The sequence below is a fragment of the Urocitellus parryii genome, chromosome 5 (genome assembly GCF_045843805.1).
Source record: "Urocitellus parryii isolate mUroPar1 chromosome 5, mUroPar1.hap1, whole genome shotgun sequence".
NCBI classification, from domain to species: Eukaryota; Metazoa; Chordata; class Mammalia; order Rodentia; family Sciuridae; genus Urocitellus; species Urocitellus parryii.
Window position 1 is genome coordinate 100518827 of NC_135535.1, and position 22313 is coordinate 100541139.

Consider the following 22313-nt stretch of genomic DNA (forward strand, 5'->3'; position numbering starts at 1 on the left):
AATCTTTGCTACCTACTCTTCTGATAGAGGCCTCATATCTAGAATACATAAAGATCTCAAAAATCTTAACATCAAAAAACCAAATAACAAATTAACAAATTGGAAAACAGACGCTTCTCAAGAGAATCTATGCCACTCCTCGGTTACTTATCCTGAAGAATTAAAGTGATCATACTACTGTGATACATACATACCCATGTTTACAGTAGCACAATTCACAATAGCCAGCCATGGAACCAGCCTAGGTGTCCATCAATGGATGAATGAATAAAGAAAATGTAGTTTAGCTGGGTGGGGTATGCTTGTAATCCTAGGGGCTCCAGAAGCTAAGGCAGAAGGTTTGCAAGTTCAAAACCAGCCTTAGCAATTTAGTAAGGCTCTAAGAAGTTAGGAGACTCTTTCTCAAAATAAAAAATAAAAAGAAAGGGCTGGGTATGCAGCTCAGTGATAAAGCACCCCTGGTTCAATCTTCAGGCACCCCCCCCCAAAAAAAAGGAAGAAACGAAAATGTGGTATATATGCACATGGAATTTTACTCAGCCATAAAGAAAAATGAAATCATGTCATTTATAGGAATCCGAATGGAATTAGTGACCCTTAGGCTAAGTGACTAAGCAAAACAGAAAGTAAAGGTAAAATGTTTTCTCTCATATGTGGAAGCTAGAGAGGAAAAAGGAAAAGTGTGTGTGTTGGCGGGGGTTGAGGAGGGACAGGGAATCTCATGAAAATCAAGGGAGAACAGTAGAGGAAAGGGACTAGGGGAGGTAGGTGGGAAGGGAGTAGGGAAGTGGTAGGGAGTGATATTGGCCAAATTTTATTTTTATATTTTGTTCATGTATGAACATGTAACAAGGAATGCCATCATTATGTACAAGGATAAAAAATATGGGAAAAAAAGAGCTGGGGATGTAGCTCAGTCATAAAGTGTCCCTAGATTAAATCCCCAGTAACTGCCCCCCACAACAAAAAAGTGTGTTCTATTTTATGTTAATTCATTCCCCCCTCCTTTTTTTTTTCTTTTTTAACTCTGGATGGAAACCAGGGGTGATGTTTGTCTTATTTATATTTCAGTAAGTTACATAGGGCCTCACTAAATTGCTGAGGCTAGCCTCAAACTTGTAATCCTCCTGCCTTGGCCTCCCAAGTCACTGGGATTGCAGGCTTGTGCCATCACGCCCAGCCTTGTTATGAATTTTTACATAAAAATTTCAAAAAGTGAGAACTTAATGTATTTGTGTTTGACACTGCTCAAAAGTTATCTGGAGTGGATGCAGGAGGGTGTATGCTTTTAATCTCAGCCACTACAAAGGCTAAGACAGGAGGATCCAAAATTTGAGGCTAGTCTGGGAAATAAAATGAGATGCTATCTCAAAATAAAATTGAAAAGGCTAGGGTATTAGGACATTGGTAAAGCATTTTGCTTGGTTTGAAGAAGTCCCATGTTCAATTACCATTATCATCAAAACAAAACATAACAAAAACTAGTCAAGAAATATGTCAGAAATAAAGGAGATCATATTTGTTTTTTTGTGGTATTGAGTGTTCCACTCACAACCTGTGCATGTTAGAGAAACCCTCTAAGTCACATCCCCCAATAAAAATATCAAAGATAAAGCAATAAGAGTGACACTGGAGTTCACTTTCATTGAATTCAGCAGTCACGGATTACCATTGACCAAAAAAAAAAAAAAAAAAATCATAGTCAGACATAGTGGCACATGCCTATAATCCCAGCTGCCTAGTAGGCTGAAGAAGGAGGATGGAAAGTTCAAGGCAAGCCCCAGCAATTTAGTGAGGCTCTAAGCAATTCAGCAAGCGCCTGTCTCAAAATTAAAAAAAAAAAACAGAAATAAACACTGCTGAGGATGTCACTTGGTGGTTAAGTGCACCTGGATTCAATTGCTGGTACCAAAGAAAATCAAACCAACCAAACAAAAATCCTATTATTTCTCAAAAAAATTCCAAGAAGTGGTGGGTGCAGGGGTGCATGCATGAATGCCCATCAGTTCAGGAGGCTAAGGCAGGAGGGTCAGGTTTGAGACCACCCTTGACAATTTAGCAAGACACACCCTCAAATTAAAACAAAAACAAAAAACAAGCTGGGCTTGGTGGCCTATGCCTATAATCCCAGCAGCTCAAGAGGCTGAGGTAGGAGGATCATGAGTTCAAAGCCAGCCTCAGAAATTTAGTGAGGTGCTAAGAAGTCAGTGAGATCCTGTCTCTAAATAAAGTACAAAAAAGGGCTGAGGATGTGGCTCAGTAGTTGAGTGTCACTGAGTTCAATTCCCCAGTATCCAAAAAAAAAAAAAAAAAACAAGCAAAAAAGAACACCCAAAAAATAACAAGAGCTGATGATATAAAGCATCCTGGGGATTGTTTTGCAAATAAAACACAATAAAAGAAAAATAAATTTTCAAAAAGTAATAAAATAATAGAGTAGCTATTTATTTATTTCTGTTTATTTACTTATTTTTCCCTGCAGTACCAGGTATTGAACCCAGGTATGCTCTACCACTGTGTTTCTCTATCCAGTTTTTAATTTTCAATTCTGAGGTAGGGTAGGGTCTTTCCAAGTTGCACAGATCTGCTTCAAATATGTTATCCTCCTGCCTTAGCCTCCCAAGTAACTGGGAGTATAGGTGTGTGCCGCAATGACGAGTTCACTGGAGCTATTTCTGAATCACATTTTTCTTCTATAAAATATCAACCAGGTAAACTTTGAATTTTTGTTAATGACCAAATAGGCATAAATTTTTAAACATGGTCTTTTAAAAAATGAGTGTTTAAGTTTTGAGAGAAAGAGACTATGCTCAGATTTGTATTTTAGGGAAAAACCCCTAAGGAGTACGGGGAGAATAAAATTGAGGACAAGACTGACAGTGACTAAACAGAACTATTGTATAAGTCCATTTTCTGTTGATAATAACAACACCACAGACTAAGTTACAAAGAAAAAGGTTGTTTTGACTCACAGTTCTGGAGCTCTGAGGTCCAAGTTCAAGTGTGGCTTATGGTGATGGTCTTCTTTCTGGCAGAGTCCCCAGGTGATATGGAACACCCAGTGTTAAGACACAGGAGCTCAAGACCTTATGCCTCTTCTGGTCTCTCTCCCTCTTCTTATAAACCATCATAACCCAATCAGGAAAGCTCCACCCTAATAGCTTGATCTAATCTTCATCACTTTGTGAAAGCCCCACCTCCAAACCCATGAGCAGATTAGTAGCGGTGGTGCATGCCTGTGAATCCCATCATCTTGGGAGGCTGAGGCAGAAGGATCCCACAATGAGGTGCTAAGCAACTCAGTGAGGCCCTGTCTCTAAATAAAACATGAAATAGGGCTGGGTATGTGGCTCAGTGGTAGAGTGACCCTGAGTTCAATTCCCAGTTCAAAACAAGCCTCAGCAACTTAGCAAGGTCCTAATTTAGTGAGAACCTATATCAAAATAAAAATAAAACAGGGCTGGTGATGTTGCTTAGTGGTTAAGCATCCTTGGGTTCAATCTCTAATACCAAAAAATAAATAAATTTTTTTAAAATAAATAGTTGCCTGAAGCTGATATAATCATAAATTTTCTTTGGTCAGTGAGATGTATTCATTTATGGAATTGGTTTGAGTGACGGTAAGATCTAGGCTGACCAAAAGCTTTATAGAAAATAGTAGTATATCTGACAAATAAAATAATAAATGGGCATTAAAGAAAATGGAGGAAACAAAAGGAAAATAAAATTATAAATCACCTTTACCTCACTAATCAGTTAAGAAGTCATTAATTTGTGTTTTTTCTCTTTGTTACTTTTAATATGTATATACAAACTTGTTTATATGTGCAATATAAATAACAGTGATAAAGCATTCTACACTCTGATTTTTATACTGCTTTGAAAAATGATTTTTAAGTGCTGAATATCTAATTTAGAATCCTGCCCATAATAGATACCTGTGGTTCCACAGTACCATCCCTGTGCCTCCCCAGAACTTTTCAAAATTATTTTTAGGAAGTACTAGGGATTTAAACCAGTGCCTTGAGCTTGCTGAGCAAATGCCCCACAACTGAGCTACATCCTCAGCCCTTTTTTTATTTTTTACTTCTTGTATATGTGTTTCTCTTGCCTCTGCCACCTACAATGACAGAGGTGTGCCACAATGCCCAGCAAGAATTTTTTTTGTATGTGCTAGAACCATTTTAATATAATTATACATATCTGCCAAATCCAGGAAGAAAAGGTTTATGCATATATAACTTCCAGTTAACATCTGCAAGCATAAACAACAATGATCTCAGTTTAAAATTTCATCAGGGTCGGAGCAATTGACCAATGTCTCTTTACTGCTAGGCTTACCAACAGTAAAATACAGATGAATTAATGTCCTTTATTTCTCTTCTCTCACTCTCCTTGTCCAGACATTTTGTTGTGAAGTTTCAGTGCAGCACACCTCCAGCCAAAAATCATCTTTTAAAAGCAGTACTCAGTTGCTCTGAATTTTGCTTATAATTATAACCCATTTAATCACGAAGAACTCCTGGAGAGGTGGAGTTCAAGGTTGCACACAATAACAGGAGATCACAGTTTTGAAGTCTAGCACAGATTAAAAAACACAGATGTACCATTTATATAAGACACACACTGATTGTCTCTTAAACTACATATTGACTACTTATGAACATTATTTTTTAAATAAAGTAGTGCATCTAGGACAATCAGTCCCACAATTCACACAGCCCTGAAGTTTTTCAGTGCCAACTACCAGTTGGTCATGAAACGTGAATGAGTTGAGACACTGTTCATTCCTAAGGTTCAACCAAAGATTGGCTAAAACATTGGATCACCTCTGCTTATGAAGGCTAGGACCTTCCCTCCCTTCCCTCACAACTTGTTGTGTGATTTTTTTTTTTTTTTGGTTGTGTTTGGTTGCACATGGCTGGAATGCATTTGATAGATCACTTGGTAAATCAGGAAAACCAATGATCTACAACTATGAGAGGATCTTAAGCAGATTGGTTTGTCCATTTCAGGTTGCTGGTTGGTAGGCCCCTTTAAGGTCCTTCATTTTTCCTTCTATGCCTCCTGGAACTTTCATCAGAGGAGTCTGAGCATCATCCCATCTAACTCTTTTAACCAATGCCTGGCTAAAACTGGAACGTCCAGCCCAGCATATTTAAAAATCACCCACAAAAAGAGGTTCTGTAGGTCTTCACAAAACCTGGAATTTCCATGAGGATGTCTGATCTTTATAATCCAAGCAGTCAGCATTGAAGTTAAGCTTCCAGGAGGCAGTTTGGTCCTTATAATCCAAGCAATAAGTGGTTGAGTTAAAACCCAGCTTGTAGCTCCATATTCCTGGGTGGAAAGAGAAGCTGGGGACTGATTGAGATGGCTGGTAACTGCATTGGTACCCATGGGACTCAGTGTGGCCCCTAGTCCAGGAAGCTGGTGATGCATAGGGGTCAAAGAAGATCCACAGTCCATGCCCTCAAAGTAGGAAGTTGAGCCAGCATATCCTTGCCTATAACCTGAAGCCTGAGTATAGGTCATGGGATAGGACCTCTGCATGCAGGAAGAGGAAGTGGACAAGGGATCTGACAGTGGGGAGATGGAAGCTGGGCTCCAGATAGACACTGGAGCATTGCTGCTGGCAATGGTAGGGACTGAGGTGCTAGAGGGGGGAGTGAACTGGCCACTTGTTCCACTCTCTGAACTCACTTCCCCAACTGGAGATGTCTTCTTTTTGGCAGGTGTCACTTTATTTTGACCTCCATTCTGTTGTTGCTGCTGCTGTTGGCGGCACTTTGCTCTTCACCATACCTGCACCCTGGATTCGGGCAAGTTGATTTTCAGCGCCACTTCTTCTTTCATGAAGATGTCTGGGTACCCGGTCTTGGCAAACAGCGCTTCCAGGATGTCTAGCTGAGCTCCAGTGAATGTGGTCCTTTCCCTCCACTGTTTCGGCTTGGGGGTGGGGGGAGTGGGGGGGTGGGGGTGGGGGGAGTGGGGGGGTGGGGGTGGGGGGAGGGGTGGGGGTGGGGGATGGGGAGGTAGTTGCAGGCCTGGAAGCCCAGGGCCCTTTAGGGTGGGGGAGCAGTTTCTCAGTCACAGGGGTTTCCGCGGGTCCTCCGACTATCCCACCTTCCCCCCTGGTCTCCCCTCCTCCTCCCAATGCTCTCCCCTCCGCTTCCAGGGCCTGGGCTCCTGAGACTCAGGACATACTGTCCTTTTCAGAGTAGCATCCAATTCTGAAATGCAGCAAGAATTTTTAAAATTAGGGATATTGGTGGGGGAATATTAATTAGTTATTTTTTATAGTGCTATAATTAAATCCAGGGCCTCAAGCACGCTAAGCAGGTACTCTCCCTGAGCTCCTTCCCCAATCCCTTTTTATTTTTATTTTGAGACAAGGTCTTGCTAAATGGCCTCCAACTTGCCCTTCTGCTGCCTCACCCCCAAAATAGCTAGTATGGAGATGTAGCTCAGTGGTACAGCACCACTGAGTTTAATCCAAGCAACACACACACACACACACACACACACACACACACACACACCAAGAGAAAAATTTTTTAAAATTAAAATTTGGCAAAATCTAAACATAGGATCATATTCAGAAGCACCAATGACCATTCTTTGTTAAACAGTATTATAGTGAAGGTAATCCTGTTATTTGATTGTTTGATTGTTTGTTTCTTTGTTTCAGTAGAGGAGATTGAATCCAGGGGTACTTTATTACTGAGCTGCATCTCCAGCCTTTTTCTTTTCTTTTCTCTTGAGACAGGTTCTGACTAAGTTGCCCAAGCTGACCTTGAACTTGAGATTCTCTTGCCTCAGTTTCCTGAGGAATTGGTAGGACAGGTATGTGCCACCATGTATAGCATTACTGCTACTTACTAAACACATTAAGTTTTTTTCCTCCTGTACCAGGGATTGAACCAGTGGTGCTCAACCACTGAGCTGCATTCCCAGCTCATTTTTTTTAATTGTTTTAATTTGAGAAAGGCTCTCAATATGTTGCTTAGGGCCTCACTAAATTGCTGAGTCTGGCTTTGATATTTTGATCCTCCTATCCCAGCCTCCAAAACTGCTGGGATTACAGAAGTGCAAAACCAAGTCAGCTAAACCCACTAGTTGTGTTTTATTTCAACACAATTCTTATTTATTACTTCAGATATCTTTAATGTCCAGATGTGAGTGTATTTGGTACTGGAGTTTAAACCCAGGGGGTTTTCACCAGTGCTCTACATCCCCACCCCTTTTCATTTTCTATCTTGAGATAGGATCTCCCAAAGTTGCTTAGGACTTCACTGAATTGCTCAGGCTGGCCTCAAACTTATGATCTTCCTGCCTCAACCTCCGAGTTGCTGGGATTACAGAGTAGTACTTATGCACCCAGCTCAAACATATTGTTTTTTAGCAAGTCAAAGTTTATTCCCTCCTTCATGAGGAATCTAATAAGGAGATAATAGTGTGTGCCTCTCACAGTGGCCTAGGAAATAAGAAGTTTCCATAAGGAATTAATATCTAGGTTTCCCCATGCAGTACTGGTCATTATTGACTGCTGCTGGCCTTTCCTTTCCTTTTTCCTTTTTCTTCTTCTTTTTAGTGAATCTGGGGATTGAACTCAGGTTCTCACTCTCACACATGCTAGGGAAACACTCTCTACTGAGTTACTCACCCAGCTTTCCATATATATATATATATATTCATTAAAATGTCATGTTTTTATTAGCTGATATAAAGTAAATTTAGGACATGATGATTTGGAGGTATTTTCCCAGAAATACCATTAGCAGAAACAATACATCATGTATCTGAGAAGCAAGCCATAAATAAATTGACCTGAGACTGTTTGTACATCAGTCGCAGGCATCAAGGTCCATCTTCCTGGCTGGGTGTTCATTATCTGAGAAGCACTGAAAAGTGACAAGGAGAGTCCTTCTAGCAGAGGCATGTAGTTTCCTTTGCTTTCTAGTAGCTTTCAATTTCTTCATTAGTCAGTATAAAATGTGAGACCACTAATTTTTCATTTATTTTGTTTTAATTTGTTATATATGACAGCAGAATGCATTACAATTCATATTACACATATAGAGCACAAATTTTCATATCTCTGATTGTACACAAAGTAGAGTCACACCATTCGTGTCTTCATATATGACTTAGGGTAATGATGTCCATCTCATTCCCCCATCATTTCTACCCCCATGCCCCCTCCCTTCCTCTCCCTCCTCTTTTCCCCTTTGCCCTATCTAGAGTTCATCTAGTCCTCCTATGCCCATCACCACCACATTATGAATCAGCATCCTTAATCAAAGAAAGCATTCAACATTTGTTTTTTGGGGGATTGGCTAACTTCACTTAGAATTATATTCTCTATCTCCATCCATTTACCTGCAAATGCCATGATTATATTCTGAATGCTGAATAATATTCCATTGTGTATATATACCACATTTTCTTTATCCATTTCATTAATCTACTGAAGGACATCTAGGTTGGTTCCACAGTTTAGCTATTGTGAATTGTGCTGCTATAAACATTGATGTGGCTGTGTTCCTGTAGTATGCTGTTTTTAAGTCCTTTATTATAGACGGAGGAGACGGATAGCTGGGTCAAATGGTGGTTCCATTTCCAGATTTCCAAGAAATCTCCATACTGTTTTCTATATTGGCTGCACCAATTTGCAGTCTCACCAGCAGGTATAAGTGTGCCTTTTCCTCCACATCCTTGCAAACACCTATTGTTATTTGTATTCTTAATAGCTGCCATTCTGACTGGAGTGAGATGAAATCTTAGAGAAGTTTTGATTTGCATTCTTCTAATTGTTAGAGATGTTGAATATGTTTTCATTATTTGTTGATTGATTGTATATCACCTTCTGAGAAGTGTCTGTTCATGTCCTTGGCCCATTTATTGATTGGGTTATTTGTTTTTAGGTTTTTTTTTTTTTTTTTTGGTGTTAAGATTTTTGAGTTCTATATATCCTAGGGATTAGTGCTATATCTGACATGCATGTGGTAAAAATTTGTTCCCAAATTGTAGGCTTTCTATTTACTTCTCTGAAGTAAATAGAAGCTTTTTCGTTTGAATCTATTCCATTTATTGATTCTTGATATTAATTCTTGTGCTATAGGACTCTTATTAAGGAAGTTGGGGCCTAATCCGACATAATGGAGATTTCAGCCTACTTTTTCTTCAGTAGCTCAGGTCCGTCATAATGAAATCATTCTGGACAATGAGTAGTTGCATTCTTTGAAGAGAGAATGTCAGGGAAGCCCATAAGCGTGTAGGGCTCTGGTCAAAGCTTCCCAGGGAGAAGTAGAGTGCAAAGTACACTATAGAAGTTTCACTGGTACACCTGACTTTATTTTTATTTTTCTGTAATGGGGATTGAACCTACGATGCTTAACCACTGAGCAACATCCCCAGCCATTTTTATTTTTATGCTTTTAAATTTTGAGACAGGCTATCACTAAGATGCTTAGTGCTGGCTAATTTTCTGAGGCTGGCTTTGTACTCTCGATCCTTCTGCCTCAACCTCCAGAGTGAGTCAGTGTGATTACAGGCAGGCATGTGCCAGTACACTGGGTTGACTTTTTTGTTTTTTTTGTTTTTTTTTTTTTTTTTTTGAGAAGGGGTCTAACCATGTTGCCCAGGATAATCTCAATCTCCTGCCTCAGCTTCTCAAGTAGCGGGAATATAGTCATGCACCACTGCACCAGGCTGTTCTAGAGGCCAGCCACTTCTATCTTCAGAGTTAATGCCACCTTTCGAAGAGGATACTGGTTTTACACTCAGGGCCCATGGTCACATTTCCAGGAAAGACAAAGGGGTCAGGTTCCAGAGTCAGGCTTTTGATCACTACAGGGCCCTTACCTTGGTTACAGTTATCCCAGTAAAAGGTAATGATTCAGACAGACAATTTCAAAGACCTCAGGATCCCAGAGAACGGGGCCCAGGGCACTCAGGATCAGGTCCCTGTAGGGATGCATTGCAAAGGATGCATTAGCACTGGCAAATTTTTCATCTATTAACATATTATTCATATAGTTTTAAAGTCTGATTCTATCAACTCTGTTCCAGGATTTTATTTCATTTTCTGTTTTAAATGAGATCTTGTCTTTTTTTTTTCTTCTCTCTACTTAAAGGATAGAAACCAGGGGCTCAAGTATGTTAGGCAAGCACACTACACTGAGCTACATCTCTGGCCCTTTTTCTTTTGAGAAAGGGTATTACTAAGTTGCCAGGAGTTGGCCTCCAGCTTGTGAACCTCATGCCATTCACTCAAGTTGGTGGAATTACAGGCTTGCTCCACTGTGCCCAGCTAGATCTTATCAATTTTTTAGTACCAGGAATTGAATCTAGGGGTGCTTAAACACTGAGCTACATCTCCAGCTATTTATATATATATATACACATACACACACATATATATATATACTATTGTTAATATTTATGTGTACATATGATATTTCAATATATTTACACATTAGGTAATGTTTCAATCAGGTAATATTCAACATGTCTATTTCTTTAACATTTATCATTTCTTTATGATGAAAACATTCAAACTCCATTCTTCTAGGTTTTTAAAATGTGTAGCACATTACAATTATCTACAGTCTACTCAGCAGTGGCACACCAGAAATTGGCTTATTTAATTTAACATAATGACCTCCAAGTTCTAACCATGTTGAAAAAGGGCAAAATTGCATTCTCCCTCATAGATGAAGAATAGTCTATGGCATATTTATACCAATTTTTTTTACTTATTCATCACTTGATATACACTTAGGTTCATTTCTTAGCTATTTCTTAGCTATTTTTGAATAGTGCTGTGTTAACATGTGAATGTAGATATATCTTCACTGATCTTATTTCCTTTGGATATATATTCCTCATGGTGGAATAGCTAAATCTTAAAAGTTTTTTTGTGGGTTTTATCCATCAACGAGCAAATACACTTTCTTCTCAGCAGCACATGTATCCTTCTCTTAAGTAGACCATTGATTATGTCACAAAAAAATCTTTTTTATTATTTTTCAGCTTTATTAAGGGTTAATAGGAAAACAAAAAATTATATTTATGGTGTACAATATAATGTTTATACATATATATATATATATATTACAAAATTATTAAATCAACCTAATTAACATATTCATCATCTCACATTTTTTTTGTAGTGAGAATGTTTACAACCAACTCTCTTTTTTTTAATCTTTTATTGATTTTATTTTTTTAAATACACGACAGCAGTGGAATGCATTACGATTCTTATTACACACATAGAACACAATTTTTCACATATATGTAATAAAGTATGTTCACACCAATTCATGCTTTTATACATGTACTTTGGTGGGTTTTTTTGCATTTCAATTCTTAATACACATATATACCATGATTTTTCATATCTCTGACAAAGCAACTCTTAGTAAATACAAAAAAAAAAAAAAGTAGAGATACTACCCTGCATTCTATCAGACCACAATGGAATGAAATTAGAAATTATTGATAAAATAAAAAATAAAATCCAGTATCAAACAAACAAACAAATGAAAAAGCAAAAACAAAAACAAAACACACATATACAGAGACACAAAATCCAAGAGAAATCTGAGAAACTCTTATAGGTCAGAGAAATCTAAGGAGATCTGATTATTAAATATACCCTGGTATCCTGGTTAAATTCTGGAACTGAAAATTACATTAGTTGAAAATTTTAAAAATCCAAATAAAATATGAACCTTAGTTAATAATAACATCTCAATGCTTGTTTATTAGTAGTGACAAATGGACCAAACTAATGTTATTAACAGGGGAAATTGGATCTGTTGTGTCTAGGAACTCCCCATGCTATCTTCTCAATGTTTCTGTAACTCTAAATTCATTCTGAAAACTTAAGTTTATTTTTTGAAAAAACATAAATTCAACTTCTGCATTGTAGTGAGGAGTTGTTGGATAATCTGACCTTTTCCCAGAGATAATTTACTTTCAATTTGGCAGCTGGAGTTAAGGTAGATTAAGGCACATTTTGCCTTAATACAGTCAGGGATTGGGTGGTTTTCAAAACTGCTTTTCAGGGCAATGGTAGAGTGCTTGCCTAGTATGCACCAGGCACTGGATTCTGTCCCTAGTACTGCAAAACAACTAATTGAAAATTTTACAGAGGAACAAACTGCATTTTAGCCTGAGATAACAATCTATTTTCAGTTCCTCATTATTCCTAGGGCACTGGTGGGTTGGATCCTAAATCCCCTTGCTCTGGGACATCTTCTAAATCCCTGTTTTTGAATTTTGGTCTTTCTTGTCACTTTATGTGCAGATTCTCAGTCTTACAATCAAGGGGTTTTGTTTATTTGTTTTGGTACCAGGGATTGAGCCCAGTCATGCTCAACCACTGAGTCACATCCTCAGCTTCTTAAAAAAAAAAAATTGAGACAGGGTCTCAGTAAGTTACTTAGGGCCTCACTAAATTGCTGAGTCTGGCTTTGAACTCATGATCCTCCTGCTTCAGCCTCCAGACTTGCTGGGATTACAGGTGTGGTCCACCACACCTTGCTGCTCTCTATGCTTTCAAATGGTTGTTTTTGTGTTTTACCCAGCTTCAATAGTTGGTCTCAGCAGAGGATTGATCTGACACTAGCTATTTAGCCACAGTCCAAACTGGAAGTATCTGCTTCTTATTTTGAGTGTGCCTTTCATATCCTGATTGATTGAACAATTTTAACAACAGGATTTCCATTAGTCCTGGTGCTGCTTCTTAGGATCAGACAATAAAATAAATTTAGTAGTGGCATTTTAAAAATCAGATAAAAAGTCACATAGATAATAAAATAATAAAGAACTAGTTAGGGAGTAAATCTAGAAAATCAAGAAGAATACTACTGACACATCTCACATTATACTATGGGAAGGTAAAATACTAGTTAGCATGTTCCAAAGTAATCCCCAAAGTGCTGGCAGGAAGTGCTAACACTGGATCTAACACAGATGTATCTTTTTTCTCTAAAAATGATGATGATGATGATGATGATGATGATGATGATGATGATGATTGTTCTCAGAACTGAATCTGGAGCATGCTAGGCAAGTGCCCCATCACTGAGTAACATCCCCAGTCCTTTTTAAATTTCATTTGAGTCAGGGGCTCATTAAGTTTCCCAAATGACTTCAAATTTGGTGTGGTACTGTCTCAGCCTCCCAAGTCACTGGGGTTATAGGCTTGTGTCACTGTGCCTGACTGACTACCTGTGAGAGTTGCCCTCTTAATTCTCAGCATTATTTATGTTATGATACTGGCAACATGTCTTACTCTATTATTTATTGATCCATTTTGACAAAAAGAGATGTGAGTTAATTTGCTAATTAATTTTTAATATCTGTCAATTTGGAACCACTGATAATTTAAGGGCCTTCTTTAGGGCAAGAAATACATGCTGGGAAAAAAGGAAGGGGGAATAATTCATCTTTTTTTTTTCTTTTTTCCAATACTGGGGACTGAACCCAAGGGCACTTTACCAAGGAATCACATCCCTATCCCTGTTTTTATTTCTATATTGAGACAGGGTCTTGCTAAATTAGTTGCCCAGGCTGGCCTCAGATTTGTGATCCTTTTGCCTCAGTCTCCTGGGTTGATAGGCAGAGTACCACTGCACCTGACTGTGGGAAGCCATTCTAGCACGTGATTTGAGTTACCTCCCTAGCTGGGTGAGAGGCACTTAGACACAGCTGTGTCAGAGCCTTCCCCACCCTGTTCCAGGTGCAAGGTCTTGTCCATGTGGGGGTGTGCCTGACCACTGACCCCAAGAGCAATCACTGACCCTGACCTTGGAATGCTGCCCCTGTTGACCTTCATTGGATGGAATTTTCCCTTGAGTTTTTGTTCCCCAATAAAAACGCAGTCCTTGACATGTTCCCTCTCTCTTGTTTAACCTCCCACCGCATTAGGTGGCTGGAGGCAGGAGCTAGGAGAAGCCGTCTCTGAGCTGGGCAATAAAGGTAAAGAGAATTATGTCTCTTTAATTTTACAACTCACTAGTTAATTTTTATGCTTCGAACCTCTATTATGAAGCTAGCGTACTGGTCGAGTGGCTGACCTGATTAATATTTCAGCTTTGGCGGTCATGAGCAAAAATATTAAAAAATAGTAGTATGGGGTCCAGGGGTATATTTCAGTGGTAGAGCACTTGCCCAGCATGCATGAGACCCTGGGTTCCATTATCAACACACACACACACACACACACACACACACACACACACACCTGTATTAATGATAAAATTTACACAAAACAGCACTGCTTCAAGAAAGAAACAGGACTTTTCCTCAACATGTTTCCCTTCTTGAGGGGTGACACCTATTCTCCATATCTAAAAAATACACCCCATGAGAAAGTGTACTCAGCTAGGTTAGTTGAGCCAGACAGGGAAGGCTTAGAATCTAGTCTGTCATGTTTCCTCACAGATAACAGTAGCTTCATCTGAGTCTCCTATATTAATCTTATGTTTTCTCTGTTCTGAAATCAACTCTCCCTTTCTGTATCTGCCATTCAGACTGAAAAAATGGGTTTTGTTGTTGTTGTTGTTACTGTCATTTGTTTGTTTGCAGTGCTGGGCATGGAACTCATTGCCTCCCATGTTCAAACAATTCCTCCAACAGTGAGCTGTATCCACACCCAAGATGCATAGTTTTATCAAGATTGATACCAGTTTGTGAAATTCTGAGTTGGAAGCAGCAACAGAGTGTATGGCACGGCTGCCCGCTTCCAGGTCTTGGGACTGCACATGTGGCTGGGATGGCTCCTGTTGATCAGCCAGGAGGTGGTGCTGTGGGTGGTGATGGAGGAGGCGGACCACCTCCAGGATAGGTCTGGGACTCTTCCACCCTCTTGGACTGCTCTTGGCTTCCCTTAAGGACTATGGGATGGGTGTACATGTGAACTCGCTCCACCCCTCTGACCTTTATCTTGATTGGCTCCTGTGCAGTATATAAACTGTGTGTACTTCCTTGTGAAACGAGATCCTGCTTCCACTCATCTCCCTTGTGAATCTGATTGCCCTCCCATGAGGGAGGGCTGGGTGCAGGCCGCCAGCCAACCTTTGCCTCTCTTGGCTTGTTCTGGTCGGGCCTGCTTTCCCATCTTCTCCTGCCGGTCAGGAGAAGGGAGGGGGCTAAAAACCCCGACAACAGAGACTGCTGAATAAAAGAGAAAGGAAAGGAGAGAAATAACAGCATTCCAGAGTGAACTATCCAGACACTAAGAGAGAATAGGCTAATGGTAATACTTGGAGCTTAGCTAAGTAAGAGCATGAATTAACTATTTTTTTCAAGAATACATAGCACTTTTATGGGTATTTGCCTTTTATCAGATTATAGCTCCTTCCCTGGTCAACATTAACCAATTCACATATAATGGAAACATGAAAAACAGGCAGTCTAATACACCCAGTATCCAAGACACCCCTGTGTTTCCTAGAGGAGTAGTTTGCAGTGTTGGGGATCCAAGTGAGGTCCTTCACATAACAGGAAAGTGCTCTACCACTAAGCCACATCCCCAGCCCCAAGATAGTTCTTTTTTTTTATGAGGATCAAACCCAGGGACATTTATAGCCACTGAGCCACATCCCCAGCACAATTTAATTTTATTTAGAGACTGGGTCTTGCTAAGTTGATTATGGCCTCACTAAATTGCTGGGGCTGGCTTTGAACTTTTTATCCTCCTGCCTCAGCCTCCTGAGCTGCTGGGATTACAAGCATGTGCCACCATGCCCAGCTCCCAAGATAGTTCTTAAGAAAGATCCAGACAAGTGAAACTAGTCTTTGCTTTCCTTTTGCAGAGTTTCAAAGGAACTTACCTTCAAAATCAAAAGATACCATTAATAAATCTTTACTAAAATATGAGATAATAGATGTTATTATTATCCCATTAGTATATGCATTTGAGACTCATGATGTTTTACAATAAAATTTTATTTTCAGTAGGACAAACATACAGAATTGTATCTACAGGCAGTTTTTGGGTGCAGAGGTCCGCCTGCACTTTGTGAAAAACAACATATTGCATGAGTGAAAAATTTATCAGCTAATGAATAATATTACTGTGTTTGAACTTGGTTATTTTGTAAATGTAGATTTTTTGTTGTTGTTCTGTAGTACTGGGAATTGAATTCAGGTGTGTTTTACCACTGAGATACAATTCCAGCCCTTTTTGTGTTGTTTTGAGACAGGTCTCACCAAGTTGCCAAGTCTTGCCTGCAACTTGTGATCCTCCTCTCTCATCCACTGGAGTTCCTGGAATATTAGGTGTTTGCCACAGCATCTGGCTTGGAAATATTTTTTAATGATGTAAGATTTGAATTTTTCTGTTCACTTTCTTGACATGTGGTGCTGTGGTAGGAATGTGCCCCTGCTGAAATTAATATGTTGAAATCCTTACTCTCAAGGTGATGATCAGGAGGTGGGGCCTTTAAAAGTTGTTTAGCTCACAAGGGTTCCCCCACATCATTGAACTCAGTGCTCTAACTAAAAGACTCAAGCCAGGTGCCATGGAACATGCTTATACTCACAAATATTAGGGAGTCTGAGGAATTAAGAAGGGTAAGGCAGCAGGATTACAGGTCTGAGGCCAGCCTGGGTAAATTAGCAACACTCTATCTCAAAATAAAGTAAAAGTAAAAATGGGCTGGAGACGTGGTTCAGTGGTAGAGTGCTTGCTTCATATATGAAGGTCTGGGGTTCAATCTCCAGGATACCCACCCAAAATGAGATCTTGAGAGGGCTGAGAGTACAGCTCAGTGGTAAAGCACTTGCCTTGCATGCATAAGGCCCTGGGTTAATCCCCAGGATTTCAAAAAAAACAAAAACAAACAAAACAAAGTTTAAAAATAAAAACAGAAACCCAGAGAGCTAGCTTGTCCCTTCACCATGTGAAGACACAGTGAGAAGACACCATACATGAACAGAAAACTGTAACCAACCTGCTGGTACTTTGATCCTGAACTTTCTAGCCCCCTGAACTATCAGAAATAAATTTCTGTTTTTATAATATCCCGTTTACCCTATTCTATTATAGCAGCACAAATCGACAGACGTTGGCTTTTCTTCTACTTTTCTGGACATTTTTCTTTTTCTTTTTTCCAGAAATTATAATGTTTTATTCATATGATATCATTAGCAATGGTTTTTATCTTTTAAAAAATGTTTACTTGTTTTGCAATTGTTTTAAATAGGAAATTGTGAAAGGTTTTAACAAAGTCAACAGGTAAATTTCATTAGCAATTCAATTAGAATGACAGAAAGTTTATAGAATTAAATTTGAGGAAAGTGCTGTGTTTATTGAGTATTTCCACCTAGGAGATGCTACATCATTCCTTTTAATAAGATCATGTTTAGCCTGTCAGTAAAGTTTGGTGATTTACTGCATGTTACTTTTTTTTGTGAAGTTTATGGTTAGGTGTGGTTTATGATTTCAGTTACTATAAAATGAGTACTAATTACAATATAATTGTGGCTCTAGACTAGAATGTCAACAAAACAGTGATACAGTTACCTCACTCGTCCCTATTGTTATAATAATTTTATTAATTTCCTTAGAATTTTGAAATTTTATTAGAGTTCAGCTATGTCATTTTTTGGAGGATTTCAATGAAATGTTTTGAATGTTATATTCTTTCATTGAGATATTTAGCTGGTAGAAGTGTAGTTTATATACAACAAACTACACCCCATTTAAGCTTCAAGTTCAGTCTTGACAAACATCTACAACTATGTAGCCATTGGTCCAGGAAAGACAGAATGTATTTAACGCCATTAAATGCATTCATGCTCATTCTAATCAATGATCCCCAAAGGCATCTGCTGTTCTGATTTTTCTGACCATGGATTAGTTTTGCTTCTTCCTGAATTTTACACTCATACACCATTTTGTATCTGACTTCTTCTGCTCAGCAAAGTGTCACATTTTTTATATTTATCCATGTTGCTGCACATGGTGATTGTTTGGTTGGGTTTTTTAAATTTTTTTAAATTTTGATTTGTTATCTATGACAACAGAATGCATTTTAATTCATATTACACATATACAGCACAAATTTTCACATCTCTGATTATATACAAAGTAGAGCAGTATGGAGAATACTTGGAAAATTGGGAATGGAACCACCATTTGACCCAGCTATCCCACTCCTTGGTCTATACACAAAGGACTTTAAAAAACAGCATACTACAGGGACACAGCCACCTCAATGTGTATAGCGGCACAATTCACAATAGCTAAACTGTGGAACCAACCTAGATGCCCTTCAGTATATGAATAGATAAAGAAAATGTGGTACATATACACAATGGAATATTATTCAGGATTAAGAGAGAATAAAATCATGACATTTGCAAGTAAATGGATGAAGCTGGAGATTATAATGCTAAGTGAAATTAGCCAATCCCAAAAAACCAAATGCCAAATGCTGGAATGATTTCTCTAATCTAAGTATGCTGATACATACTATGCTAGGGGTGGGAATGGGAAGATTAGAAGAACTCTAGATAGGGCAAAGGGAAAAGGGGAGTGAGGGTAAGGGCAAGGGTATACAGGTAGGAAAGATGGTGGAATGCAATGGTCATCATTACTCTAAGTACGTGTAAAAGACATAAGGGATGTTTTCTGGACATTTTTATGTGTCCCCTTTGTAGTCTCATCCTCTACAAACAATACACTCAAAAACCTTAATACTGAAAATTCTCTTCTCAGTGTGCACTCCAGCACAGACTCTGTGCCCAGCAACCCATTGTGTGTTCTCTGTCATGAAAGGCAGCCCAGCCATCTGCTCATGCATTCAGAGACTTGGAAGTTGTCCTAGAAACCTTATTTTCTCCAATCTTCCCTTTCCAATCTGTCACCAAATCCTGTGGATTTAACCTCATAAACAACTCTTGAATTGGTCTACATCTTCCCATCTCTTTTCCACCTCTGGTTCAGGCTCTGGGAACTTTGGCAAAGAATGGTAAAATCCTCCTCATTGCCCTCTTCACATCTAGTCTTGCCTCTCTTCAACAAATTCTCTCCATTTAAGCCAGAGACAATTCAAAAGAAAGCCTGATCCTGTCACCTCCTTGCCCTGGTGCCTGTAATGGTTCTCACCTCTATTGGATAAACTCCAATCTCACTTTATACTGCAGGGTCTCACTGCTAACTTCTCCTCTGACCATGGTTTAGCATTTCCACCACCTTGCCAGATGTGGAACACCTAAAACACTAAGGGCTGCTGTTCTAATTGACCTTCTTTCTTGGTAGAATGTTGCAAAGGTAGCAATATTCACAAGGAAATCCATTTTTCTGAATGCATAAGCAGTAATAGATTGGGAGTGGGGTACTTTTTACATTTTGGTTGTTCTTATTATTTGTGGGTTTTTTTAAATTAGAGATTGAACCAAGGGTGCTTTATCACGGAGTTACATTCCAGATCTTTATTTTGGGACAGGATCTCACAAAATTGCTAAGGGCCTCCATGAAGTGGCTGAGGTTGACCTTGAACTTGTGATCCTCCTCCCTCAGCCTCCAGATTCATTAGGATTACAGGCTTACACCATTGCACCTTATTTTATTGTTTATCTTAATCAGAATAGTTTTACATATTGCCAACAGTAATTTTATGTCTTAGGAATATAAGTTCAAAGTAGTAAACTTCATTTATTTTTTTTTACTTTATTCTATTCTATTTGTTTATTTAACTGGTTATTTGTTTTTGTGATTCACAGGATCAAGTTCACCCTGCTAGGCAAATGCTCTCCCACTGAGGTCCATTCCCAGCTCAGCAGTATAATTTTGATTTTTATCTGAAAGTCACTTAAAATAAGCAGAGACTCATTTTTGAGATTGTCTCTGAAAGCAAGTTTTAAATGAGATTAATATATACAAATATCAAAGTTTCAAGACCCAATAAGGGGAATACTATTTATATGTTTTCCACAACAGAATTACTGGGTTAAAAGTGATTTTCATAGGAATTAATGGCAACACTGTAACCTGTTTTTATAATTAGCCTCATTTTATCACATAGATTTTTTTCACATGAACTGTGAATGATATATTTATTTGACATTTTAATATGGAGACCTTATTTTCATTCTTTATACTAATATAACTTAAAGTGCATTTATTAGTATTACTGTACTATATAAACAAATGATAACCATTATTTTAAAGATTTGTCATGTAACTTTTTTCTTAATAAATGTGGTTCTGCCCACAGGCCTCTCTTTTTATCCTAATATAATTTGGGTCACTGTGTAACTCATGCTGTTGTTGTGGGTGTTTTCCCATCTCAAAGATGGAGACAGTGATGAGATACCCAAACAATTCAGCCTGTGTGGAGTAGCCAGACCAGTGCCTGATAAGCACCTGATGGATATCAGGTATCCTTGTGTGGACATTAATATTAACAGTAATATGTAAAACTCCACATATTTTCTTTCATATAAATTTTATCTCATTTGGGGTCTATTATATGTTCTTCATTCAAAACAGGACTTAAGTATAAATTTATAATTATAAATTTTAAAAATTGGATATAATTTTTTCCTTTTTGAAATATGAAAACATACAGGGTTTAGATAGTTATTTTCTTACTCTTTGTTAAAGATTTTAGTTTTAGTTATATCATTTTGTTGTTGTTGTTGTTTGTTTGTACCTAGATTCTCAAATAATGTTAAAGAAATTACCCATCTTAGGAATTATTAAACCATTTATAGTCCTCTAAGTATCTAAACTAGCTGTTCATAATAGCACAAGCTTGTAATCTCAGCTACTCAGGAGGCTGAGGCAGGAATTTGAAAAGTCCAGGCCAGCCCGGACAATATATATATATATATATATATATATATATATATATATATGTGTGTGTGTGTGTGTGTGTGTGTGTGTGTGTGTGTGTATGTATTTTTATTAGTGCATTATAGTTATGGTAGGATTCATTTTAATATACTCATACATGCATAAAACATAATTTGCTCCATTTCAATCCCTTGTATTTCTCCTTTCTTTTTCTACCTCTCCCCTGCTGATCTCCTTCCTCTACTTTATTGGTCTCCCTTCTATTAATTTATTGTTGTTCTAATTGGTGCATCATAAAGATATGCATAAACTTGGGATTCATTGTGATACATTCATATCTGCACATAGCATATTTGCTCAATTTCATTCTGCAGTTCCTCCTCTCTCCTATTCCTCTTCTCTCCCCCACAGTCCCTTTCCTCTGCTTTACTGTTCTCCCTTCTATTTTCATGAGATCCCTCTACTTTAAAATAATTTCTTATTTTTCTTCAGCTTCCACATATGAGAAAAAAAATTTTGGTTGGCCTTTGCTTTTCTGAATTTGGCTTATTTCTCTTAGCATGATGTTCTCCAGTTCTATCCATTTACCAGCAAATCACATAATTTCATTCTTTTTATGGCTGAGTAAAACTTCATTGTGTACCTATACCATATTTTCTTTATCCATTTATGTGTTGGCACCTGGGCTGGTCCTATAACCTCATCTTAGGCAATTTAGTAAGCTCATATCTCAAAATAAAATAAAAAAGGCTGGGGATACAATTCAGTAATAAGCATTTACTTCCCAAGTAAGAGGCCCTGGGTTCCATAAACAGAAACCAACAATAATTTAAAAATGTATAAGTGTGGGCTGGGGATATAGCTCAGTTGGTAGATTGCTTGCCTCACATGCACAAGGCCCTGGGTTGAATCCCCAGCATTGCCAAAAAAAAATTATAAGTTATTCAGAGTACTAATAAAGTAAAATAATTAATGCTATAATAAATTCAACTTTCAGCTCAGTGTGGTGGCACATCCCTGTAATTCCAGATACTTGGGAGGTTGAGATAGCAGGGTCACAATTTTGAGGCCATCCTGGGCAAGTTAGACTCTATTTAAATATAAAATTAAAATGTCTGAAATGAAATTATAGGGTAGAGCACTTACCTATACAAACATGGTTTGGGGTTAAAATTCCAGTGCTGGAAGATGGAGAAGAAGAAGAAGAAGAAGGAGGAGGAGGAGGAGGAGGAGGGGGGGGGGACAAAACAGAAAGACTTTAGATTATTTCATTTGTTTAATTTTTTCTCCCAGAATGAGAATTGAGTGCAATAAAGTCTAGTGTTTTCTCAGCTCCATTTCTTACTTCCTCCTTCATTCAGAACCTCACTAATCCTTTATTCTTATTTTCATACTAAGATTCTTGTCTAGAGTTGTAGTTCAATGTAATTTTTATTTTTCTTTTTTTGCAGTGCTGGGGATAGAACTGAGGGGCTCTTGCATCCAGGCA

At 38.3% G+C, this 22313-nt stretch overlaps 1 pseudogene; it reads right to left on the bottom strand.

The window, feature by feature from the left end:
* Positions 1-5194: 5194 nt before the first annotated feature.
* LOC144255019 (homeobox protein OTX2 pseudogene) overlaps positions 5195-22313 on the bottom strand; it is a 30907-nt pseudogene continuing 13788 nt past the window's right edge.